This window comes from Geotrypetes seraphini, chromosome 5 (assembly GCF_902459505.1).
Source record: "Geotrypetes seraphini chromosome 5, aGeoSer1.1, whole genome shotgun sequence".
Taxonomy (NCBI): Eukaryota; Metazoa; Chordata; class Amphibia; order Gymnophiona; family Dermophiidae; genus Geotrypetes; species Geotrypetes seraphini.
The window spans coordinates 146054314-146081700 of record NC_047088.1 but is presented as its reverse complement, the minus strand read 5'-3'; the positions used below and the strand labels follow the sequence as shown (position 1 = coordinate 146081700).

The following is a 27387-nucleotide window of genomic DNA, read 5'->3' as shown; positions in this document are numbered from 1 at the left end:
TGGCTTGCTCTTTGTTCTTTTCAAGTTTCAAGTTTATTAGGATTTTATATACTGCCTATCAAGGTTATCTAAGCGGTTTTTACAATCAGGTACTCAAGCATTTTCCCTCTCTGTCCCGGTGGGCTCACAATCTATCTAACGTACCTGGGGATATGGAGGATTAAGTGACTTGCCCAGGGTCACATCTTCCAGGGTGGAGTTTGAGGAGGTTTACAACACCAATTATTATATGACTTAGATTTTTGAAGCAGCATGTTTGTGGATTTATATCTTTGTTTCATAGTCAAGAGTCATGGAATGGGATGGGTTGGGCTCCTGAACAAGATTTTTTAAGAGCCAAGTTTTTATTCAAGTATTTACAAAACAGGGGTGTATATGTTGGATGTGTGAATCTCTGAGGGCATAAAATTCCATATTTTCATAGTTTGATAGTTGAATGAGTTGCAGTGGATACTTTTATATTTTACTCCTTTAGAGATGGAAGGGTAATCAGGCAGTTTGTGTTATACTGTTCAGTATATCTTCCTAATAATTTCAAAAATTTGGGGAAGCTATCAGGGAACAACTACCCTGCAGGATCTTGAAGGTTAATCATCAAAGCTTGAATTTGATGTGTCAACTGAGAGCCAGTGTAACTCAGTGATCAAATCTTGATTTGGCTTGCTGCTGTGTTCTGTACTAGTTTAAGTTTTTTGGTTAATTTCTTCAGGAGTCCTGAGTACATGTAGTGCATTGCAGTAATCTAGTTTCAAGTTTAATAATATTTTGATAAAATTGCAATTTTGAGATTCAAAGCAATAAACAATAAAATATGGGGATGACAGGTAAAATAATTACTAACCTAGACAAGGACTAACATGACTCTATTAGATACAAAAGGATAAGAGGAGAACTACAATTGTGATAGAAGAGAGACAGTTAAAAGTTAAGACAAAAGGACGGGGAAAATAATATATTCGAGCCTCTTAGAAATTTTAACCATCGAAGGCATCTTTAAATAAAAAGGTTTTTAATAAACCTTTGAATTTTACTAATGACTTTTCTTCCCTAAATTGTTTTGGGAGTGAATTCCAAGTTTGTGGGGCTACAACTGAAAAAATAGTATTCCTTCAGGTATTAATGCATCTTAAGGATGGGATGGACAGGAGGTTTTTGTCATCAGATCAGTGCTTTTGACGAAGCATAGGGACTAAGCATTCTCTCCAGGAATAGGGGAAATTTACAGATTAATACTTGATGAGTCAATAAACATATTTTAAATGTAATTCTATGGTTTATTGGTATCCAGTGAGCTTGCTTTAGAAGGGGTGTAATGTGATCAAATTTTTCTGGATTTGGTAATGATTTTTATTGCGGTGTTTTGAATGATTTGTAACCGTCTTAGTTTCTTAAGTGAACCACCCTTATAGAGGGAATTGCAATAGTCTTTCTTGGATATTACTAAGGAGTGTATTAAAATGTTTAAAGAAGATGTATTGAGAAAGTTCACCAGAGATCTGATCAGTCGGAGTCTGTGAAAATAGCTTTTCACTACTGAACTTATTTGTTCATGATAAGTGAGGGGTTTTTTTTGTTTGTTTTTTTTAAATCTACGATTATACCTAGGATTTTAATCTTATCAACTTCCTGAAGGAGAACATCCTCAATAGTAGTGATAAGTGTTGACTGTATCAGTATCCTGTAGAGTTGGTGGAGAAAATAAGGTCTAACCCTTCTCAACTGTTGTAGTGTGGCAAATGACATTTGAACTAGAGAGCTGCACGGAAACGGGGACAACGGGAATCCCGCAGGTTCCCCCTTTGGGTCACGGGGATCCTGTGGGGACGCCCCCTAGGTTCACGGGGATCCCGTGGGGATGCCCCCTAGGGATGCCCCCTAGGGTCGCAGGGATCCCGTGGGGACGCCTCCGAGGGTCACGGGGTTTCTGCGGGATTGGATCGCACTCGAGCCGCGAGGCTAATCTCCTTCTCATTACCTACCCTGCTGCAGCACACAGCCAAATGAAAGTCTTCCCGATGTCAGTGCTGACGTCGGAGGGAGGGCTTAAGCAAAGCCCTCCCTTCCTCCGACGTCAGCGCTGACATCGGGAAGACTTCCGGTAGGCTGTGTGCGGCAGGGCAGGTAGGGAGAAGGCAATGGTGTACCAAAGGGGGGGGAGGTCCGCCCCAGGTGCAGTCATGGGGGGGAGTGTGCACAGCCGGTGAGGTCCCCTTACCCTTTTGGCGCTTCCCGACCGACCGACCGACAACAGGCTCGGCCGACAAACCTCCCTGCCCTGTAGCCGCAAATCTAAATTACCTTCTTACAGCAGCTTCAATACTCCAGCTGCTGTAAGAAGGTAATTTAGATTCGTGGCTACAGGACAGGGAGGTTTGTCCGACTGGGCCTGTTCTGTTGTCGGTCGGATGGGGAAGCACCACAAAGGTAAGGGGTAGGGAGGGAGAAAGGGAGGAAAGGTGGAGTGGAGAAGAAAAGACGCTTAAGGGAAATGGGTAAAACTGAGGGGGGAGAAGGCCACTGAAAGCACTGGGGAAGACAAAGGGGTGGAGAAGGACGCTGAAAGCACATGGGGAAGACAAAGGGGTGGAGAAGGACGCTGAAAGGCCATGGGAAGACGGGGGGAGAAAGACGCTGAAAGGACATGGGGAAGACGGGGGGAGAAGGACGCTGAAAAGACATGGGGAAGACAGAGGGGGGAGAAGGACGCTGAAAGGACATGGGGAAGACAGGGCGGAGAAGGACACTGAAAGCACATGTGGAAGGCAGAGGGGGGAGAAGGATGCTGCCTGACAGGACATGGGGAGGATGGGGGGAGAAGGACGCTGAAAGGAAATGGGGAAGAGAGAGTGGGGAGAAGACGCTGGCAGGGAAGAAGACAGAGATGCCAGACTATGGGGGGAGCGGAGGGAAGCAGATGGGTGCCAGACCAATTTGGGAGGGGGGAGAAAGGGAGAGGCACAGTAACAGAGCAAATAGAAGGCGCAGAGAGAAGAGAGACAGTGGATGGAAGGAATTGAATGAGAACATGAGGAAAGCAGAAACCAGTCAACAAAGGTAGGAAAAAAATTCTTTTTTTTTTTTTGCTTCAGGATAAAGTAGTATATTAGTTGTATTGATAAAAATTTATAAACATTAGAGGCTCTGGTAGAAACCTGTTTACAAAGTATGTATTCTTCCCAATTAATATTTCCAAATTAATAAAGTCTTTTTGCTTATTTTTAAATGGGTTTCTACCAGAGCCTTTAATTCAGTAGCATAATTAAATGAAATAACTATTTCTGTAGTTTATAGGGACGGGCGGTGACGGAGGGGATTCCTCGCAGGGACGGGCGGGGATGGAGAGGATTCCTCGCGGTGATGGGTGGGGACGGAGGGATTCCTTGCGGGGACGGGTGGGGACAGGTGGGATTTCTATTCCCGCACAACTCTCTAATTTGAACTAGGTTGTTGATATAACCTTCTTGTGAGGTGGCTGTCTAGGATGACTCCTAGGACCCTGGAGGATTTTTCAATGTTGAAATGAACTCAGTTTGTCAGTTTAATTGAGGAATTTGTATCTGTAGCCCAAGCCATAGTAAATTAGTTTTTTCAGCATTTATTTTAAAATGGTGTTTTGTTGCCTATTTTGTACTCTAATGGTTTGGAATAATTTGATAGTGAGGTTAGATTAAGTCCAGGTCTGCAGGAATTGCAAGGAGTATGTCATCTGCATACGAGAGTAGCCATTCTCCAGGTTTTTAATATAAATCATATTTAGAGTAGCTGTGAAAATGTTATTTAGTAGAGTTGAGATGGGGATCCTTGTGCTTCTCCACATGGCACAGTCCAGCGTTCAGAGTAGATTTTGTCCTTCACTACTCTGTTTTGTCTATTTGTAAGGAATTCTTGAAACTATTGTAGGACATATTCTATAATTCCTAGTTGAATGCTGCTTTTCCATCCAAATTTTATAAAACTTGTGCACTTTACCTTCTCATACCTCCCATGAACACTTCCTCAGAGTGCAGTTAAAACAATGGGTGCTTATCCCACTCTCGCAAAGCCTCCAAAACACTGTGGGTAAAAATGCATAAGCTGTTGACATATACAGTAGAATCTCGGTTAAACGGGATCTCAGTTAAGCGGCAAAAAAATTGCCGGTGGAAAAAAAAATGTCCCCAAAGCACCAGCGGCAGTGGTCCTGAGTCGCCCTCCCTCAAGCCCCAAAGTGGCAGAAGCAGGCGGCGGTCCTGAACTATGAACCCTCTCGCCCCCTCCCTCCTTCTCTCTATTCATACCCGAAGTGCAGCGGTCAGCAGGAGGCACAAGCTACTCGTGGCCAGCTCCAGCAGGGCTTTTCCTCTGATGTGTCACTTCGGACACATCAGAAAAAAGGACCTGCCAGGACTGCCCGCGAGCAGCATGTTTTGAAGCTGCCTCCTGCTAACCTCTGTGCTTCAGGTAAGAAGAGAGCAAGAGGGAGAGGGGTTTGTGGCTCTGGACCACCGCCTGCTTCTGCTACTTCGGGGCTTGAGAGAGAGAGGGAGGGAGGAGGGCTTTGGGGCTCAGGACTGCTGCCACACTGGTGTTTCAGGGGGGGGGGGGAATTGTTAGACAAGGTTTCTTACAAACTCTCAATTAGCCAGAAAAACAGTTATCTAGTATCCACCAATTCCCGTGGGTGCTGGATAACTGAGACTCTACTGTACATATACTTTTGCCTGTATATTAGGTAAGCAAGTATACGAGACAATAATTTAAGATCTATATTGAGCAAGAAAATGGGGTGATAAGAACTGGGATCATCCTCCATCTTACCTGGCTTCAGTAGCAAAGAAATAAGGGCTTCATTAGTATAACGAGGAAAGGAACCAGTAGAAATAGCATCATTATAGTAAGATAACAGCGATCCGCAAAGATGTGGTGAAAGGATCCGGTAAAACTCACCAGAAAACCCATCTGGTCCCGGAGCTTTCCCTGATTTCAAAGCTTCAATGGCTTTTTGTAGTTCCTTAGCCTGGAAAGAGCAATTCAGTCTGGTGACCGCCTCCTCAGATAATCGAGGCAACCCAGAGGATCAAATATAGTCCAATAACATAGCAGAAGAAACAGCCTCAGGAGAAGCTGTAATTAGGTTTTCAAGTGAAACCGGGAGGCCAGGGAGACAATGGTGTAGCTATTAGAAGTACACACAGAGAGGGGCATATGCCAGACTGAAGGTAGGGGGAGGTGAAGGGGAAGAAATAATGGGTCTGAAAAAAGAGGCAAGGGAGAGAGATGGTGGACAGTGGGATGGAGGAAGGTAGGGAAAAGAAATAGAGAGACGTTGGACCCAAGGGGTGGTGTGGGAGGGAGGGCGATAGAGATACTGGATAGGAGGGTAGTTAGGAAGAGAAAGGGAGAGATGGTGGGGAAGGAGGGAGAGATGCTGGATGAAAGTGTAGTTGAGAAAAGGAGAGATGGTGGATTTGGGAATGGTGGGATCCATTGCTTTAGCCGTTCTTTCATTCTTCGAGCTGCTGGCAGCGTGAGTGAAGTAAACACACTGCCTTCTGTGGCAGGAAGCTCTCCGTCTGCCACTGCTTCCTGGTCCCACTTACGTGCGAAGCAGTAGCAGAGGAATTGTTTCACTCATGCTGCTGGTCACCTGAAGAGTGGAAGTGTACTGCTTTATTTGATCCCATGAAGTAGAGGAACACAGATGGAAATAGCGGAGGGGAGTGGTCATTAGTGAAATGCTTGACTGCGGGGATGGAGATGAAAAAAGGAAAGAAGCCAGACCTCCGGGGGAGGGAAAGAAAACGGAAGAGGAAGACTGAGATGGAAGATGGATGGTGAGCACGGAGAAAGAAGAAAACGTCAAAGGGGCAGAAGACCCTGGCAAGCAAGTTAACAGAAGACAAACAGAAACAAGAGCCTGGGACCAATATAATTTGAATAATGACCAGACAACAAAAGGTAGAAGAAATAATTTTATTTTATGTTTTGTGATTACAATATGTCAGATTTAAAATATGTATCCTGCCAGAGCTGGTGTTAGACAGCGAGATTGAGTTAGGATCTAACAAAGAGAGGAAAAGTCTTTTATTGTTTGTTTATTTTGTTTACACCACAGCGCCAGTGTGGGTAGGAGAGGGCAAAGGGGGTGGAGTGAGTTGGATGAAGAGGCTACAAAATAAACCCACCAGGATGTTTGAAAAAAACACCCAATTGGGCAGGAAAATTGAATCGAAAAATTGATTCAATAGGTTGAATTGAATCGAATCAAAAAATTTTTTCCCTGAATCGGACAGCATTAGTTCTGATTGGTATAATTATTTTGATGTATGATTGTTTAATCACTATGTTTAACATGTTTGTTTTACTTCCTTCAGAGCAAAACAGAAATGTATTTTTAGGGTGTCTCCCCATACCCCTCCTTCTTACGGGTTTCTGTATAGGGCTGTTGCCTGCTTTGATATAAACTGAAGGGGGCAGAAGAGTCCTCTGGTGTAGGAGGAGGAGTTGAAAACCTGGATTCCTTTTGCATGGCTCGCAAGCACTGGAAGAATACCCTACAGTCCAGAATGACACACCTAACTACTGGAGAAGATATTAGAACCTAATCTCTTTTTACTCAGCAAATTAAAAGCTCATCTGCAAGCACAACACATCTATCACAGTGTTTGCAACAAGAAATAATCTGCTTTGCTTATCCCTACACTTTTGAATTACAATATTATTTACATGTTAAAAGAACTATTTAAATATTACTGTACATATTGGGGAAAATTTTCTGACAGAACAACAGTTTGAAAAGTCGAAAAGGCACTTTGATTTAATAAAGGTAACTTGGTACCCAGGTGCTTTCATAAAATAGGCACCCAGAAGCAGCCCCAACAGCACACAAATGCCAACACAGTAATTTACACCTACTGTAATAAAGGCATAAATGCGTGTCCCTGCTTATTTGTGACTATTTCTGGGAGAAAATGAAGTCTTCTGACTTTTGGCATGCTTTCTCAGAGGCGGGGGTTAGCATTGTATAAAACAAGTGTTTAAATTGCAACTACATCTCGCTCTGCCTGAACTATTCCCCAGGAATGCCTATGTATAGATCATGTAAAAGTAGATGCATTCTTTCCATGTGCCTGTTGTAGCTATGCAGGTCTGTGTGGAAAGACTGCATAAAACTATCCTCAACAATCCATATTGTATGATGTAGAAAATAGCATTCTGTCTTACCTTTTTTCTTAAAAAAAATGCTTTTTCTCAGTATTGGTTAATTTATTTATGTAAACAACAATTCTATTGAGCATAGAACCAAAGTGACCTTTCTTTTTGGTTTTCTCTTCTGTCCTTACTTCTTTGCTCTTCATTATGCTAAATCAGAATGCTTTAGTTCTCATTTTGCTTTTTCAAAAGACAATCTGTGTCAATGTTTCTGTCTTTTCCGCTTTGTTCTCCTTCACCTCCCATTTCTCCCTGACATTACTTTCTTAATTAAAAACAATTCAGAAAAAGTATGTTTTCATGCATTACAAAACTACCGTATATATTCAAATATGAGCCTATCCAAGTATAAAGTGAGATAAGTTCCCCCCCAAAAAAATGTTAACTCAAGTATAAATCGGGGGAGTTTATATTTCAAGTGTCACGGTCCTACAGATGAACTTGGAAGTGGAGGAAAGAGCATATAAATGATGAAGTATGTGCATGCCGCTATAGCTACCCCAGCAGCCAACATTTCCTATCCCTTGCTAATTGACATTTGCTTCTCAACCCCCTGTTGCCGCTGCTGCCGTTGCAATCAACATTTTACAGCTCCTACCTAGAAAATCAGTTTCTCACTTCTCTGGCAGATGCTGATACAGTTATTTACTGACTGTATCGGAGCGGGGCCTTGAGCATCTGCACATGCTCTTAGGCCTGCTGGCTCCTGCTTTCTCTCAGAGTGGGCGGGAGCTGGCAGACCTAAGAGCATGCACAGATGCTCAAGATCCCACGCTGATCTAGTCAGTAAATAACTGTGCCAGCATCTGCTGGAGAAGCAAGTAAGTGACAAACCGGATACACTGTGCAACAGAGTTTTTGGGGCATGAATTGTAGTGGGTGTTCTATAGTGATTTTGGGGTCGCTGAATTCAAAACTGACCTTAATTTTTTGGTATAACCCTCAGATTTTTGCAAAAATGCATTATAATGCAAAAATTAACATTTTTTGCTATATATTTTAATGTTATAACAATTTCTGAAATATTAAAAGTTTGCCTCCAATTAGATTTTTAACCTAAAGTGAGAAAAGTGCATGGATAGCATTGAAGAATGTAATCGAGAATTTTCTGGGTAATAGGAAGGCACCAGACTATGTCCAAATGGTGGAGACGATGCTTAAAACATTCTGTGATCTCAAATGAAACATGTCACTAAAAACTCATTTTCTCCACTCACATATGGATTTTTCCCCCGATAATCTTGGTAGTAGTGTTAGTGATGAGCACAGGGAAAGGTTTCACCAGTACATTGCTACAATGGAGAAACAATATCAGGGCAGATGGAATTCATCAATGCTGGCTGACTATTGTTGGACATTAATTAGAGATACTCCTAATCTCATTTATAAATGCACTTCAACAGCAAAACAATTCTAAAAAATAATATTTATAGGAACTCTTAAATCGGCACAATGCATTACATTATGACTGCTCATGCTAAAAATATTTGTGATTTGCTCAAAAACTATATGTGATAGGAGAAAACTGAGGCTATTTTCATAGACAGGAGGGCAAATTCTATAAAGTAAACTTAATTTTCTTCATACCCCAGAAAAAAAACTAAAATTTATTGCACAGTGTTATCAGGCAGACAAGTGGGAAATAGTTGCAGCTACAATTGCAGCAGGGAGTGGGGAGTTGAAAAACTAACGCTGGTCATTGGGGGAGAGGGGCAGAAGAGACAGGAGATGTCAATTGCTGAGGGGGTGGGATTTTAAGAAAGAAATGCAGATCATTGGGAGGGAGGCAAAGCTTAGATATAAGGGATACTGCCGGAGGGCAGGGTGGGGTGGAAGATGAAATGCTGGTTATTGGATGGTGTGGAGATATGAGAGACTCAAATATAAACTGAGGCCTCAATTTTTGGTCCTTGTTTTGGACCAAAAACCTTGGTTTATATTCGAGTATATATGGTAAGTTGTGGTCATGGCAACACTGCTAGATTAGAAAGGGTTTGGATATGTTAGAGGACGAAAAGTTGATAATGCTAGCAATGTTTCGATATACTTCTGCTGCTGCTATCATGATTGCTGTAGTTTTCTGTGTTTGAGTAGGTAGAGCTAACGTTTCAGCCATCAGCTCAACAAAATTCATGATGCTGTTTACATACAGAAGTCAACTAATACTGAGAAAAAAATAGATGTATTCTAAGAGAAAAGATAAGACAGAATATTATTTTCTATATCATACGATACGGGTTGTTGAGATGCAGCAAAACCTGGAAAACTGCAATAATCAAGCCTAGCCTTGTGAACTTGGAAAAATTAGGGTTTTATTCCTGAGTGTGAGCAATAAGGATTCTGCTAGGTGTATCCTAGTCTAGTGAATCAGATCACACAACTGTTAGAAAAGAGGGTTCTGGGTCTGATGGAACTTTGTCATGCTGGGTCACTTTATATCTTTATGTTCTTATGATGGATCTGTGATTCTCTGTTCTTTCCCTACCCCCTTCATTCTATTATGTTGCTCTCTTTGTCAATTTATTTTCTCTAGGTACACATTGCAGGCTTATAAACCTGCTCTATGCTTTGAAACATGCACTCTACTATTCTAATATTAACCCTATTTCTTTCTATAGTTTTGATGCTATTCTTATTTAGTCACTTACACCTCCTTCCTGCCTGATTCTTTCACTGTTTTTATGCTTCTAATTTCTTCTGCTTTAACTGTAACTGACAACAACTCTTATTGGACACCATGTCTTTCTTCAGTATTTCTGATTGAATCTTTGGCTTGCTTCCTATTATTCAAATCATTATTTTCCAGTTTTGCTTGCAGTTCACCCATAGCTCTTCCCTAGGATCCTTTTCTGTACATTTATCTCTCTGATCTTCATTTTTTCATTGTTATTGTTTTGCAGATGTCATACAGATCTATCTTTCTTTCTCTATGCTGCCTTCAGTGTGACTCATTGTTTGAGCTTGTCTCTGGCACTTGGTACTATGTAATGTTAAATCCCTCCAGAACTGAAGGAAATTGATTTTTCATCATGTGCATCTGCTCCCAGAAAATTAGCATACTTACAGCCTCTTGTTTGATTTCCTTTGCATACATTTGCTGTTTGCATTTTCCTCTGTTTCCCTTTTTTGGTGTATAAGAAAGGTGTTCATTGTATCTGGCTTTTTTTTAATAAGGGGGAGTGTTTTTATATGATAATGGAGCTTTTATATAATTGCCCAGATTTATACATCTGTGCAAAACAGGCACATATAAGAAGGCAATTCTGTAAAATAGGCACTAACAGTTGCATCTAAAGATTTAGAATAATGGCATTTACGCAAGTATGTACATATATATTCATGGAACTGCTATAATTCTGCATGATTACCTAACACATCTGACACTCATGAAAGATCATTATTTAACACCCTCTCATCTATTTGACAGAATTGAATAATAATAATAATGAACAGAAAAGAAATGCAGATAGCTAGACCAACAAAATATTTTTTCAGGGAGGAATATTTTATCACTGACATTGTTTAAAATTGCTAGCATATGGTGACATTTACAACAGGGGATTTAGTAAATATGACAAATAACCCCAACTCCATAGAGCCATGCCTCAGCCTATCGCTTATCACTGCGACTGTACCTGATGCATTCAAATATGCTGTAGTTAACGCTGCTCTTGAAAAAGCCATCATTGGACCCTACCTGCCCCTCCAATTATTGCCCTATCTCCCTTCTCTTCTTTTCCAAAGTACTAAAACAAGCTGTCCACTGCCATTGTCTTGACTTCCTTTTGGAGTGAGCTATCCTTGACCCCCCTTCAATCAGACTTCCACCCCTTCACTCTACAGAAGCTGCCCTTGCTAAAGTCTCCAATGACTTGCTCCTAGCCATATCCAAAGGACTCTACTCCATCCTCATCCTCCTTGATCTGTCCGCAGCGTTTGATATTATAGATCACTGCCTACTCATTGAAATGCTTGGGTCCTGTCACATCTTTAGCATAAGCTCTGGAGGATCCTCCTCCGCTGCCTTTCCGCTTTCGGTCAGCATACCTCAGAGATCTGTCCTGGGACCTTTTCTTTTTTCCATCTACACTTCTTCTCTCGGTGTTCTAATTTTATCCTACAGGTTCCAGTACCACCTCTATGCTGATGACTCACAAATTTACCTCTCCATCCCTGAAATTTCTACAGGAATCCAGGCCTGAGTCTTAGTCTGCTTTTCTGACATTGTTATCTGGATGTCTCACTGCCATCTAAAATTAAATATGGCCAAGACTGAACTCCTTGTCTTTCCTCCTAAACCTACCTCTTTCCTTCCCCCATTCTACATAGTGGTGGATAACACCCTCATCTTCTCTGTCTCGTCGCAACATCAGAGTCATTTTTGACTCATCACTCTCCTCTTTTAATGTTCAACAGACTGCCAAAACTTGTTTCTTTCTCTATAATATTGCTAAAATCCATCCTTTCCTTTCTGAACACGCTGCCAAAACCCTCATCTATGCCCTCATCACCTCTTGTCTGGATTACTGCAATGTGCTTTTCACTGGTCTACTGCTATGCCATATCTCTCCACTTCAAACTGTTCTGAAAGCTTCTGTACACCTCAAATTCCACCAGGGTCATTATATCCACATTACTTCTCTCCTCAGGTCACTTCACGGGGTCAGTCCATCTCCACATATGATTCAAACTCCTCTTACTGACACTTAAGTATACTCAGTGGCGTACTAAGGGGGGGGCGGGAGGGGCGGTCCGCCCCGGGTGCCAGCCATGAGGGGGTGTTCCTGGCCTTGCCGTTCATTCCCCCCCCACCACCCCCGAAGGACCGCTCGCCCCATTGACCTTCCTGCACCACCTGTGAAGCAACCCGCAGCAGGATCGCGACTTCAGCGATACCTGAACTGCTTGGGCGCTGCTTCCTGCGCCGCGGTCCCGCCCCTCCTCTGACGTCAGAGGAGGGGCGGGAACGCGGCGAAGGAAGCAGCGCCTAAGCTGCGCAGAGATCGCTGACGTCGGGATCCTGCTGCGGCTGCTTCATAGGTGGTGCAGGAAGGTCAGTGGGGCGAGCGGTCCTTCGGGGGGGGGGGACTGAATGGCAAGGCCGGGAGCATAAGTAGTGCTGCTTCATAGTGGTGCGGGAAGGCCAGGGGCGAGCGGTCCTTCGGGGTGGGGCGGGCGGGCAGGCAGGCAGGCTTTCAAGGAGGAGGGGGGTGACAGACAGGCAGGAAGGCCTTCAAGGGGGGGGACAGGCAGGCCTTCAAGGGGAGGACAGGCCTTTGGGGGTGTGTGCAGACCTTCAAGGGGGCAGGCAGGCCTTCAATGGGGGGACAGGCCTACAAGGGGGTGGGACAGGCCTTCAAGGGGGGAACAGGCCTTGGGGGGGTGCAGGCCTTCGGGGGGGGGGGGTGCAGGCCTTCAAGGGAGGGGACAGGCCTTCAAGGGGGGGACAGGAAGGCAGGCCTACAAGGGGGGACAGGCCTACAAGGGGGGGAGGACAGGCCTTCAGGGGGGTGCAGACCTTCAAGGGGGAGACAGGCCTTCAAGGGGGGGACAGGCAGGCAGGCTTTCAAGGGGGGGACAGGCCTTCGGGGGGGTGCAGACCTTCAAGGGGGTGCAGACCTTCAAGGGGGGGACAGGCCTTCAAGGGGGGGACAGGCAGGCAGGCTTTCAAGGGGGGGACAGGCCTTCGGGGGGGGTGCAGACCTTCAAGGGGGGGGACAGGCCTTCAAGGGGGGGACAGGCAGGCAGGCCTTCAAGGGGGGACAGGCCTACAAGGGGGGGGGACAGGCCTTCAAGGAGGTGGGACAGGCCTTCAAGGGGGGTGCAGGCCTTCAAGGGGGGACAGGCAGACCTTTAAGGGGGGACAAGCCTTTGGGGGGACCCTGGTTTAGAAGTACACGGAGGGAAGGGGGTGTTCAAAGAGACGTGCATATGCCAAACTTTGGGGGGGAGGAAGAAATAATGGGTTTGAAAATAGAAGAGAGGGAGAGAGATGATGGACCATGGGATTTAGGGAGGGAAGGAACAGAAAGGGAGATAAATTGGACACAAGGGATGGTGTGGAGGAGGGATAGAGATACTGGATAGGAGGGTAATTGGGAAAAGAAAGGGAGAGATGGTGGACTCGGGTGGTGGGGAAGGAGGGAGAGATGCCGGATGAAAGGGTAGTTAAGAAAAGGTGGATCTGTGGAGGGAGATGAAAAAAAGGAAAGATACCAGACTTCCTGGGGAGGGAAGGGAAATGAAAAGGGAGGACAGAGTTGGCAGATGGATGGTTAGCATGCAGAAAGAAGAAAGAAGGAGACCCCAAGTTATCAGAAGAAAACCAGAGCCTTGGACCAACAAGATTTGAAATATAACCAGACAACAAAAGGTAGAAAAATTAATTTTATTTTCTGTTTTGTGATTATAATATGTCAGATTTGAAATGTGTATCCTGCCAGAGCTGGTGTTGGACTGCAAACGTGAGCTAGGATTTAACAGAGAGAGGAAAAGTCCTTTTTGTTTCTTTATTTTATTTACACCACAGCGCCAGTGTGATTAGGAGAAGCCAAAGGGGGTGAAAAAGCTATAAAACCCACCAGGAGTTTTGAAAAAAATCACCCAACTGGGCAGGAAAATCGAATTGAAAAACCAATTCAATAGGCTGAATCGAATCAAAATTTTTTTTCCTGAATCTGGCAGCATTAGTTTGCGCTACTGTCTTATACTTTAGGACCTGGGATTGGGGAGAGATGGCATCCTCAGTACTTTATAATGCAAGTGAAACGAGGATTTGGTCAGACTTTTGAAGGGTCTGCAGAAAAAAAATATTGTATAGGCCGGGGACATGAGACAGCAGGAAATGGGAACTTTTCTTCCTTCTATTTTTGTGAATGGAAAGGCTGAGGATGTCAGAGAGTTCAGTTAAAATATGTGCTTTATAAGAAAATATAATAATGTGTTTTGTAAAGTTAATAGCATAGCTGGCCTACCCAGTGAGGTGTTCCTAGTGGTAGTGGTGGCAGCGTGTCAATGTGTTGAGAGGAAGAGGTGGTCTGGGAAATTCTGCTGAGCAAACTCTGGGCCCATTTCCACCCCCCAGTTAGTCCACTCCACTCAACTGGTTCACACACTGAGTGGGTCTTTGGGTGTTGTGTTGGGATCTCTTCCAGTGGTTTATCAGTATCTCCTTCTGGTCCAAGGAAGGAAACTTTGTTATCCTTAGCATTGACCTACAGAATATGTTTGTAACAGCGCTGCTTGTGTGGCATTAGGCTATGTAGTGATCGAAAGAAAAAAACAGACCTTTGCACATTTTTGCACTATATGGTGGGTGTATGAGGAGATTCACATTTCCTGCACAGCTAAGTCCATGTGAAGTTACCTTGTGCTGTATTTGACATCTAGCAAGGTCTCTGTTTGAAAGGAAAGATCTAAACTTAAAAATGAAGTGGCCAGAAGTTATGGTAAAAGCAGATAGTGTAGCTGGTTTTAAGAAAGATTTGGACAAATTCCTGGAGGAAAAGTCCATAATCTGTTATTAAGACATGGGGGAAGTGTCTGCTTGCCCTGGATCGGTAGCATGGAATGTTGCTACTCTTTGGGTTTTGACCAGGTATTAGTGTCCTGGATTGGCTACCATGAGAATGGGCTACTGGGCATGATGGACCATTGGTCTGACCCAGTTAGGCTATTCTTATGTTATGTTCTCATCTGTAGGGGCCTTTGTTTTCACTTCTTATTTTAATGTATTTTTTTTCTGGGAACTTATCAGTGTTTTTTATAATGGGAACAAAAATGGAAGAGAATTAATGTGTGTGGGATGAGGGGGTAACTAATTTCTTCAGCTAAATAATTCAATCCACCTCAACCAGACATAGGAGAACTCACGCACCATTCACACACCCTCCAACCAAAAACGTCAAAAGAAAAAAACTGTTCGACAACCTCCTAGCCATTCGAGCTGCAACTCTCGACCCCCAACTCTACAACCAATTGACATCGACCACAGACTGCAAAACCTTCAAAAAGAAATAAAAACCCTTCTATTCAAAAAACACATAAAACCGAACTAACACAATCAGAACTGTCCCAAGCATCACCTGCAACTACTCCATATGTACTTCTGATGTCATGACAATTCAGACATAATTTATGTTATGTTATGTTTGGAATATAAGAAAATTTTCACTGCCTGTTTCTATTCTGACCATTTATTCCGTTTCATGGTCATTACAAAAAAATATTTTTTTACATGGGGGGGGGGTGTCAAAAAATGATGGGCCCCGGGTGCCACATACCCTAGGTACGCCACTGAGTATACTCGCTCTGCAGCTCCTCAGTATCTCTCTTGTCTTGTTACTCCCTATACGCCCCTCCGGGAACTCTGCTCATCAGACAAGTCCCTCCTCTCTGAACCCTTCTCCTGTAACCTTCTCCTCTACCACCAACTCCTGCCTTGCTTCTCTGCATGCTTGGAACAAACCTGCCTGGCTTATTACGTCAGGCTCCTTCTCTGGCAGTATTCAAAGTCAGACTAAAATCCCACTTATTTGAAGCTGCATTTAAACACTGTTGTTCCCTTAATAGTCCCCTGCCATTTTTAGCCCCCTCTGTGTGTCTGTCATAAAAAGATTGTAAGCTCTTCTGAGAAGGGATCTTCCTTGCCTGTATAATATACAGCACTTCATGTGCCTAGTAGCACTATAGACATAATAAATTGTTGTTGTTGTTACTATTTTTCCTATGATATGGAAAAAAAAACCCTGGAAACTCGCTGGACTAAGTGTATAGCCCCTCGATGAATACTATGTTGTTTAACCTGCTTTTACTGTACAATCCCACTTTATTCCGGGACCAGTGGATTATTTCCCTCTACTCACCAGGACTTTGTAGGAAGCCTCAGAATTTCAGAGACTTAAATCCCTCCCCTCTTACCTCATCACTGTGTCACTATCCCAGCTCCTCAGTCTTCCTTCCTACAAGCCAGACTGTAGGAGCTAATCTTTTCTGCTTGTGTTTTATTTTGCGTGATTTCAGTATTTTGCATTCGTGTTTTTCACTTTGTGCTGTGGAGGTTCCCTGGGGGGCCATCCTTGACTGCGGGAGATCACAGACCTTTGGAAAAAGTCTGCTTTTAGGGAGTTTCCTGCTTTTCAATAAGCCCCCTGGACAGCCTGCACATCAAACTGGGGCTCAGGCACCATTCTATGGGAGTTAGCTGACCCCAGTTTCATCCGCTAGTGGGTAGAGCACAGGCTGAGCAGTTTCCTGCAGGCCAACCAGGATCGGAGCCAGACTGCGTTCCTCCGCCAAGTGTCTGTGCAGCATGTCCAAGGGTAGCAGAGGTCTCCGGCTGTGGTAGTCAGGCCAGTGGGGCAGTCAGAAGACTTGAAATCCAGTTTTCCAGTTTTCTGAGGCAAAGGATCTTCCTGTGTGTTGTTTTCATTTGTCTGCAGTGTCTCTCATTCAGGGTATGTCACAATGAGTACAGACTGAGAGCCTGAATCAGCGATTTTGGGGGGTCTCAAAACGGAGTTTTTAGGTAGTTTCCCTGCATGCTTTACCCCTCCCCCACCCCTAATATCCTTAAATCACCTGTTTTAGGGTTCCTGTAATTTTCCCAGGCTAGTTTTCCTCAAAATCAGCACTCACAATGGCCATGTTGTATTTTTCCTGATTTGAATTTAAACATATTTTTCATACTTAAGCTTTGTTTTTGCAAGAAAACTTGATAGATGGTCTCCCCAGGACAGGATGGGGTGGATGGCTGTCTAATGCATAGCTGTGTTCCACGTGCTCTGTGCCCCACGAGGGGTGCGAGGCTTGCCTGGATTTGGTGCCGTCGACCTCCAAGGAGGGTCTTCTAGCACCTGCTGCCCTGACTCCCATGAAAATTGGGTTGGGGGACCCTGGGGAGTGTGCTGACGATGTTTCAATGAAACACAAGCATGTCTCTGGTGAGAAACCTCACAAATCCTCCAAAGAGTCCAAAATTGATACGCAGAGGTTGGCTTCTGCTGCAGAAGATGGGTTTTACCAGGAATTTGTGAATATGCTTTATCAGGCATACTTAGTTAAAAAGTCTCTGCCTTTTTCCCTTCCAACAGCTTCAGTGCCAGTCACAGGGGCCCATGTTTTTCAAGACCATGGTCTTTTCACTTGCATTTCTTCAGGGATGCTGGCAGGTAAAACGGTTGTGCCCGTGGTTGGGCCGGACACTCTTTCTATACTTCAGCATTTTCTAGGAAGCACTGCAGCAGCCAATGTGGTGAACTTGGTGAACTCTAGGATCTGATCAGTGTGGAGCCCCAGATTTGGGGGAGGATCCCACTGTGCAGAAATTTTTCAAGCACGCACATCTTGTTGATTCAATTTCGGAATCTCTTCAGGAGCGTAAGTGGAGGAAAAATAAAACTCAAACTAACCTACAAACATTCAATGAGCAATCTAAATTCTATAAAGCAAAAATAAATCAAACTAAAATGAAATTCTATTCTGATAAAATATTGAAAGCTAAAAACCCATCGGCTCTGTATGCCATTTTAAATAAATTAACAACTTCAAATAATAAACAACAATCAGAACTGACTAGCACCATGCCCTCTGCCCAAGAACTTGCTGATCACTTCATTGAAAAAATCAATAAAATTAGGAAAACTTTTACAATTAATCAACATATAATAAATGATCATGAGCAAACTACTTCAGAATCATTAATTTCTAAATGTTCAAGGTTTAAAATACCAAGTCAAAAGGAAATTGAATCCACTCTTAAATCTCTTAATATCAAGGGCTCTAAAGCTGATTTAATTCCGCCATTCATTCTTAAGCATTATTTTGACATTTTCGGACCTTTTATTCATACACTAGTTACAGAAAGCCTAAGTCAACACACTGTACCCATGGCCTTGAAAAAAATCAATCATTCGCCCTATTATCAAAGATAAAAACATTGGCTTTGAAGATCCTTCTAACTATAGACCTAAAGCAAACATTCCATTTCTGGCAAAATTGACAGAAAAAGTAGTTTTTAATCAAATTTCAGAGTTCGTGGAAAAAACCAATGTTTTACACCCTAACCAAACTGGTTTTAGAAAGCACCATAGCACTGAACACTCATTGACTGGCATGACCACCTCTATCCAATATTTTTTAGATCATCATCAATCGATACTGTTAATTTCTATTGATCTTTCAGCAGCATTCGATACGATTGATCATCAACTTCTTCTTGACAGACTTCAATCTATCGGTATTACAGATCAAGTTTTCTCTTGGTTTGTTTCTTATCTCACTGATCGTACCTCTACTGTTCTTTTCAATGAGTCAACTTCTAAATCCTCACTGAACACACATGGGGTTCCCCAAGGGTCTATTCTTTCCCCCTTACTATTCAATATCTTTCTTGCTCCTCTAATGACTTTATTCCAATCTGTGGGTTTCCAAGTTTTTGCCTATGCTGATGATATCCAGCTCCTACATCCTCTAAACACTAATGATACCTCTGAAATCTTAGCGATTAATGAGAAACTTGACCAAGTTTATCACTGGCTGGATACAAACAGATTGGCGCTTAACATTAAAAAAACTAATGTGATGCTTTTCCCATGGAAAGATAGTTTTTCTCTTATTACTCCAATTTCTATAAAAAACATCCCCCTGCAATTAGTTAATAACTTAAAAATTTTAGGGGTGATTTTTGATAATAAATTGAATTTTCATGATCATATCAGTAACATTATTAAAACTACCTTTTATAGATTACGTAAAATTCGATCTATTTCCAAATTTCTATGTTCAAAATCACTTAATATTCTTGTTTACTCTTTGGTGATTTCGAAAATCGATTATTGCAACTCTCTCTTCAAGGGAATTGCGTTGAACGAAATAAAGCGTCTTCAAATTATTCAAAATGCTTCCATTAAGCTTATAACTAAATCCAGAAAGTTTGACCACGTAACACCGCTTCTTAAAAATGCACACTGGCTTCCAGTTATCCATCGAATTACATATAAGCTTTGCATACTGACTTTCAAATCTCTTTGTAATAAAACTCCAGCATTTATATACAAATTATTAATTCCATACTCTCCAAATAGAGTTTTGAGATCCAATGAACAAAATTTATTGACTATTCCTTCGCTAAAGGTTATTAATACAAGACAGCAATTTATTTTTTTCGGTTACCGCACCACAGACTTGGAATGCCCTTCCAATGTTTTTAAGGGAAGAACAGGAACTTGAAAAATTTAAAAGCAATTTAAAAACATTTCTTTTTAAGGATGCCTTTGAAAACTAATTTTAATATCCCATAACCCTAATAAATTTCATCTTATAATTTTTTATTGTTATTTTGTTTACCTTCTGTATCTTTCCCTTATTGTTTCTACTTTACTTTATTGATTTGTATTTCACTCCTCCTTTACCCAATGTTATGAGTATGTTAAGTTAAATTTTAATCCCTTGTCATTGTTTAAATTTTGTCTTTTATTGTACTGTTTCCCCTCATAAGTAATTTTTAAACTGTTCATCGCTTAAAAGTATGATTAAGCAATTAATCAAAAAAACTATTAAACTTGAAAACTTGAATTGAAGCTGCAGGCTGGGCAGTCAGCCAATGCAGAGTGTTCCCTCATGAGTGACCAGAGTCCACAATCTGCCTCCTTTCCTATGGATTCTCATGGGCATCTGGGAGACTCCAGAGGGTCCCTTCAAATATGCTTGTGCCATGGCACGGTTGTATCCCATGGCAGATGCCTTTAACAAGCACTTTGTTTCCCCAAAGGTGGATTCCTCGGTGGCGTAGGTCACCAAGCGCCCATCTCTCCCCAGTGATGGAATAGTTCTGAAAGATGTTCAGGAGAGATGTGTGAATTTTGTCCTTAAGCATCTGTTTGATTCTGTTGCTGCTGGTGTTAAAGCGTCGTTGGTCTCCTCTTTTGTAGCTTGGGCATGCCATTCCAAGCTGCACCATGATCCTGCCACTATGGTGCTTCATGGCTTTGACTTTCTCATTTCTGGTGTGAATTGTATGTCAGATGTCTTGTACGACATCTTGAAAGTTTTTTCAAGGTTTGCCACCTATTCTGTTTCAGTTCGCAGAATGCTTTGGATTCAGCAGTGGTCTGGCAATTCTCTTCTAAGGCAATTTTGAGCTAGTTGCCATTTTAAGGACAGCTGCTGTTCAATCAGGGTCTGGATGACCTTATGGACAGTGTACAGGATTGCAAGCCTAAGTCGCTGACTGTGAATAGATCCTGCCCTTCCAGGGGTTTGGGGCATTCTAATTTTCATCCCTTCACACGCTCATGTCTGTACTCGGGTTCGTCCAAGGGTTAATGGTTTTTCCCATCTGCCAGACCGCGCTTCAGCGGGTCCCAATTTCAACAGTCCAAGGGAAGTTGGCTTGTGGCTCCATCAAAGAAATAGTTCTGATGTCAGGCCAGTGTCTCCTCCCCCGTGAATAGGGGGGCGGTTGTCGGCCTTCTTGGTGGAATGGCAGACAATTACTTCCGACTGCTGGGTCCTGGAGGTTCTCAGGAATGACTACAAACTGGAGTTTCTCTGTCCTCTGACCTTGTATTTTCTAGATTCTCCTGCGGCCCCCTCCCCAAGAAGGTTCTTTGGGTGCAGTCCACAGGCTTCTGAATATTGCAGCCATACAACCCATTCCAGAGTGAGACTCGGGCTCTGGGAGATACTTGATATGCTTCATCATTCCAAAGAAAGGATCCGATGATTGAAGTCCGATTCTGGACCTCAAGGCGGACAACGGGGGAGTTCCTAGCCTCCCTAGATCTGACCAAGGCGTATCTATGGGAACCACAATGAAAGCAGCATGTTTTGAAGGAGATGCATGTGAGCCTTCACTCAAGGGAGCCTGCCATTGAGCCTAGCACTTGGAGGTAATGCCACACTGACAGGGCTGTCCTAGCCATCATGGATGTAATCTGAGATCAAAGCTTCTGTCTGCATGCTTTTGGAAGATAAACATGGCCTTCTGCAGTGTTCCAGAGATTGGGATGGAACCAATTGGCTCTTTTGAAAATTTACTATTGAGCCCAGGCTCTGCAACACCTGGATCACTTGAGACTCTGTTCACTCCCCTTCCAAGGATGACAGGACTCTAATTAGCCAGTCCACATACAGATGCAGGTAGGGGGAAACAACCCTTTGTTCCCGGAATGAAGTGTGGATTTACAAGAAAAAAGATTAGCAAAGGTAAGAATTGAATCTTTCTTTTTTACCACACTTTTCAAACTACCCTTATATATAGTACATGTGTATGTGTGTGTGTATATATATATATATATATATATATATGTATGTGTGTGTGTGTGTGTATGTGTTTATGGATACAGTATATAAACTGACTTTGTAAACTAGAAAAAAATATATTTTTTGTAGACATTGAATCCATAGGGATCGTTCATTCACTTTCTCCTCTTGTCCTTTCTTTCATTTTATATAAATCAATTATAGAGAAGAAAATTGCCTTTCATTTAGTTTTAAGAGCCCTGAACTATGAAGTGGCCTTGAATCATGAAGCATGGCAGAGTTTACAGAAGAATATTTCAAATTTCTGGTATTTGATAGCATTATTTATTAAAGATGTATTTCTGTTGTTGCAGTGCTTACTAGCATATCCTCAATCATCCCTGACATTTTACATGCCACACTATGCAAAGAACTGAAATAGTCTGTCTGAAAAGATATGTATTATTAATTAAAGAGTAATTTTGAGTAATGGTGTTATTCATCTTTTTGATCTGTCTAATAAGTAATGTATAGTAATTGCACTGCTGCTGTTAAATTTTCTTTTAGAGTGTTAAGTAAAGCAAACAGTATTCTGCAAGAAGCAATGTGAGCAAATTCTCCAGTAAATGAATAGAATCATTAAGATTCCTTTAAGTGTTTTGATTTTTATTTCAATTTTAATATCATATAATTGTTAAAACCTTTTTTTTTTTAAGTTTCTCTTAGAAATTTCAACCACTATGATTCTAATTGGGGCACTTTTGGGGTGATACTCTATCCCATTTGGGTATCGTTGTGATACATGTTAAAGGTGAATACAGTAAAACCTTGGATTGCAAGTAACTTGGTTTGCAAGACAAGCAAAACATTTTATTAAATTTTAACTTGATATACTGTACAAGCAATGTCTTGCAATATAAATACATATAGTATACACATATCACATCATCACAATTGAGCCAATGGTTCTTTTCTCTCTGACACTGCAAGAGTGTAGTGCCTGTTCTAAATGAGTGAGGTCTTGTAGTACGTATAGTTTTTGTATTAAAGTTTTTGGGTTGTGGAATAAATCGTCTGAGTTTCCATTATTTCCTATGGGGAAATTTGCTTTGATATACGAGTGCTTTGGATTACAAGCATGCTTCTGGAACAAATTATGCCCACAAACCAAGGTTTTATTGAATAGTATAAACCAGTGTTCTTCAATCTTTTGACACTTATGGACCTGTGGAAATAAAATAATTATTTTGTGGGCCGGCACAGGTCCGCAGACTGGCAGTTGAAGAACACTGGGCTAAGTCGTGGGCCAGACCTCACCCATCTCCACCCAATCTCCACCCCAGACCCCGCCCCCATAATAGTACTAATTGTAACACCATTTTTTCCATTCATTTTTCATATATACACAAACACAATATAATCGTATTAACAACACACAATGGTTAACCACAAAATTAAACTACACAAAGCATACTGTATGCTTCTCCATATTCATTCCTACCAGAAAACAGATAACCCCAAGCAAATACGGGACCAAAAACTAAAAGTACTAATATATAAAAACAAACCCTAAGATGCAAGACTCTGCATGCAGTAGAACCCCAGAGGAAAATAAACAAATTAGAAGACAGCAGATGTAAATCAATCACTAAATTAAAAAATAAAATCATTTCCCCTATCCGTTGTTCTCTCCCTCCCTCCATGCGGTGCCTTGCCTTCTGGCCTGCCCCCCAGTGTTATCTTCGGGTCGGCTCCCTCTTTCTCAGTGCTGCAGTGCACAAAGCCATGGGCAGCAGCTCCTCCCACGTCCTGCGCCTCATCTGGAAGCCTTCCCTCTGACGTTGCGATGTCAAAGAGAAAGCTTCCGGTTCAGGCGCAGGACACTTGTAGAAGCCTCTGCCCTAGGCTTTGTGCACTGCAGCACTGAGGAAGTGGGAGTTGGCCGAAGACAGCACCGCATTGATCGCACCGTGGACCGGCAGGAAATTTCTGCAGACCGGCACCAGTCCAAGAACCAGTGGTTGAAGAACACTAGTATAAACAACTGAAAACCAGAGCTATGCAATTTGAGGTTGTATACAGCAAAGATAGAGTTCTGCCTGGTTTGAGTTCACATATTTTCTGTAAGGAATTGTAGTTACTATGGGGTCCTTTTACTATGGACAATTTAGCATGTGCTAAAACGGCTTGCACACCTTAGTAAAAGGACCCCATATGTTAGTTTGCTTGAACAAATGGAGATGAGAATCAACAAACAAGCTGCAAATGGTACATTCTTAATTAACAACATATCTTTGACAAGTTTTCTTTAGTTAGTCTCTTTATCTAGTCATGGATTTTCTGAAATTTTCCAAGATTCACCTGGGGAATTACTGAACATAACATTAGATTTTTCCTCACATTAAACAAATCGTGATGCAAATGTAATGCCTAGAGTTTGGATGTTCTGCATTCACCTCATTTTTCATGATATGTTAACTCATTCATTGTGGGCAGTGGGAACTCTGCACACTATCAGTTCTCATCTATACCTAGAGCTACACCATGTAATGTTTTAAGTATCTGGCGGACAGATGGATTTCTCTGGTAGAAGGTAAACATTGCCAGAGTCCCTTAACAGATCAGTTTGGGATGTAAACCTCAATTGAACATCCATACCCCCCCGCCCCTGTCCTCCCATGCCCCAAGTAAATAAGAGCAAATTAACAATTTTATAAGTAAAAGACAACATCTTAGGCAGGCAGTGAAGTTGAATTTAAAACAGGGTGGCCCTGTTCCATCTGTATAGACACACCCAGTACGAGCCATGTAAAACTTGTAATTAAGAAATCTATCTATCCAGTAACTCTAGGTCTGTGGTCTCTAACCTTTTGAATGTAAAGGGCCAGAGTTTGAATATGAGAAAGTTGTGAAGGCCATAAACAGGGACATTATAGGAAGTTTATGGATATTTGGGAGCCATTGACAAAATTCTGTAAGGAGTGATTGTTGATTTTGCCCATTGATAATACACGTCCTGGGTGGGAAGATATATATTTAATTTGAGTGCAAATTGTTGGATATGTAGTAGGGGGGTGATATATATATTTGTCATAGAATATAATTTTGATTGATTTTAAGTGCTGTTAAAGTATAAAATGACTGTATAATATGTTGCACTTATTTTTGGCTTCAAAACAAATAAAGATTTATAAATGAAAAAAAGAAAGTTGTGAGGGCTACCAAAATATTTCATACTACTAATTTTGTAATTTTATAAATTGCCTTCTGCTTGCAGAGACTGGGTATTAAACAATAAAAATTAATACATTTTAAAAATTCACTTTATTTTGGATTGTTAACAGTAGCAAATTCCATAAATAAGATACCTAAGCAACACACTTAAGAGAGAGTTTGCATTACAATATCAAGTGGGCAAGTTTGAAATTAACACATTTACAGGATTTGAAGAACTTTTCATCTAACTGAGGGTCACAATGGAAAATTTTGTGAGCTGTGCTTAGACCACTGCTCTTGGTAGACCGGATTTCAATAGACTAGATGGAACAAGGGAATAATCTGCACCAGTTGCCTCAAGCTTTCCTCAGATAAAAATGCTTAAATCTGGCAAACTACTCAGAACCTATAGAAAACCTATTTTCACAATGCAAGCTTGCCCATCAGAGCTAAGGACTGAATTACACTTCTCCCTCCGAATCCGTGGTTTCAGTATCCGAGGATTTGGTTATTCGTGAATTTTTTTTTTTTTTTTTTTTTACTAAAGCTGCATTCTTGACCTTCCCTGCTTCCCTCCCACCTTCCCCCTGGCATCCCCGACCTTACCTGGTGGTCTAGCGGACTTTCGGGCCAGGAACGATATTTCTACGCTCCTGCCCTGTGCAGATCACTCATAGGAAATGGCTGCCATAAGCTCCCACAGAAACAGTGACACATGTCCCCTAAAGCACACACACAAAAAAAATTATACCTTTGTCTTCTCTGGTTTTTGCTTTCCTTATCTTCTTGTCACTCTCTTCCTTTCATCCACTCTCTGCCCTTTCTATATGGCATCTTACCTCCTTTTATGCCACTTCAAGAAACTATATGCCTCCCCCTTCCATCTTTCCCTTCAATCTCATTGGTCTGGCATCCATCTTCTTCCCTTCCCTCTTCCAATGGTCTGGCATAGAGAATGACAGTCTCAAAGTAGAATAGGATTTTGTTAAATGTTACCTTTTCAGAAGATGTAGTTTATTAACAAGTTTAAACAGCTCTCTTATACTATTTTTCTATAAGCAGCTTTCCCTGAAACATTCACTAAGGGTTTATAATGATTAGCTTGCATTCTTGAACAATGACAGAACTCAAAATCACCACATAACATTTACTCCAAACAATGTTGATTTTGGTTTTTTTTCTTGTACTGTAACCAAGGACATACTTTTTCTGTTTTGCTAAAGTTCTCACCTGAGCATATAAATATCATTATGAATCCCAATCTTGAATATTCTTTTATAACCCTGACATCATACAGTATAAGTCTAAAGGATTTGAAGTTGAATTGTAAATACCAGCAAACAACAGTCAGACCTGTCTATCGGAACTTCAACTACACTGCTTATCTCTAGTCATACCTCAACTAAATATGTCTGAAATTTTTCAACTCTCACTGAAGAAAATTTCTTTTGTGACTGTGCACCATTTCCTGACAATTATTCTGATCTCGGGTTATCTGAACAGATCACAATCTGGAACAATACTTTGCAAACTGTTTTGGACCTTTCTGCCCCCCTTAAATTTATAACTTCAAAACATAATCTATCTCAGCCCTGGTATCATTCAGATCTATCGCTTTTTGCAACACCAGTTGTGTAGTGCAGAATGCCTATGGAGAAAAAATCCTTCAGTCAAATCTGAAACATGCTTTAAATTTCTCTCAAGGCTTTATTCCTTTTCCTTATGGAAAGCTAAACAGAATTATCTAATAAGATTTTACAAAGTGACATGAACAACTTCCAGTTGTATTGTTTTTTTCCATTCCCTTTCTGGTTCTTCTAAGACTCATAACTTTACAGCCCCAACCTCAGAACTTTATAAGTGCTGACAACTTCAGAAAGGGTTTTTCTGATAAGGTCTCAAGCTTAAGGAACTCATTAGTAAAGGTTCATTTTCTGTTTTCCAGTACTGATTCATCCATTGCTATGGTTCCTGTTTCTGAACTCTTGGCTATCAATTTACTATCTGCTTGTCTGGTAAAGAAGGTGGTTTCTTCACGTTCTACATATTCCCCAAATGACTCATTTCCATCTTTCCTTGTTAAAAGATTTTTAGATTGTCTACTGCATTCCTTGCTTGCTATGGTCTCTAATAGTCTTGATTCTGAACATTTCTTGTAACTTGGAAGCATGCAATAGTCATTCCTGTTCTTAAATCTTTGAAGTCTGACCCAGCTGAGGTTAATAATTATAGGCTGATCTCCAACTTACCTTTTCTTTCCAAAATCTTAGAGAAAGTAGTAGCTGCACTATTGTCTGAATATCTTGACCAAATTCATGTTCTTCATCCGCGCCAAACTGGCTACCATCTACACCATTCCACGGAGCACTCTCTTCTTGGACGATCAATTCTTGATGGTAACCATGATGTTGTCCTCTTTTCTTTAGGCATGTCAGCAGCATTTGATCATATAATACTGCTTGATCGACTGAAGGACCTTAACATCACTGGTACAACTTACCAATGGTTTAGTTCTTATCTGACAGATCGGACCTATTATGTTTCTCATTTTGGTATTCTTTCCAGTTCTCATCTGCTTTTATCTGGTGTTCCACAAGGTTCTTGTCTTGGGCCTATTCTCTTTAATATCTTTCTCATGCCCCTAACACTTTTGCTACAGTTTCTTGGCTTCACCTTTTTCATTTATGCTGACTATTCTTTGATATCTACAAAACTGGATGAGGTTTTTTACTGGTTAAC

At 41.7% G+C, this 27387-nt stretch overlaps 1 protein-coding gene and 1 long non-coding RNA gene across 5 annotated transcripts in view; one reads left to right on the top strand and one right to left on the bottom strand.

Annotated features, from left to right (window-relative positions):
- Positions 1 to 25579, bottom strand: part of LOC117360742 — a 121240-nt gene extending 95661 nt beyond the window's left edge. Inside the window, exons 1-2 of the long non-coding RNA XR_004539504.1 lie at positions 25488 to 25579; positions 25255 to 25370 (exon numbers count right to left, since the gene is read on the bottom strand). This is a non-coding gene — a long non-coding RNA (uncharacterized LOC117360742). The remainder of the gene's footprint in view (positions 1 to 25254; positions 25371 to 25487) is intronic.
- Positions 1 to 27387, top strand: part of PARD3B (par-3 family cell polarity regulator beta) — a 1834390-nt gene that overhangs the window by 496687 nt on the left and 1310316 nt on the right. The gene's annotated exons all lie outside the window — the stretch shown is intronic.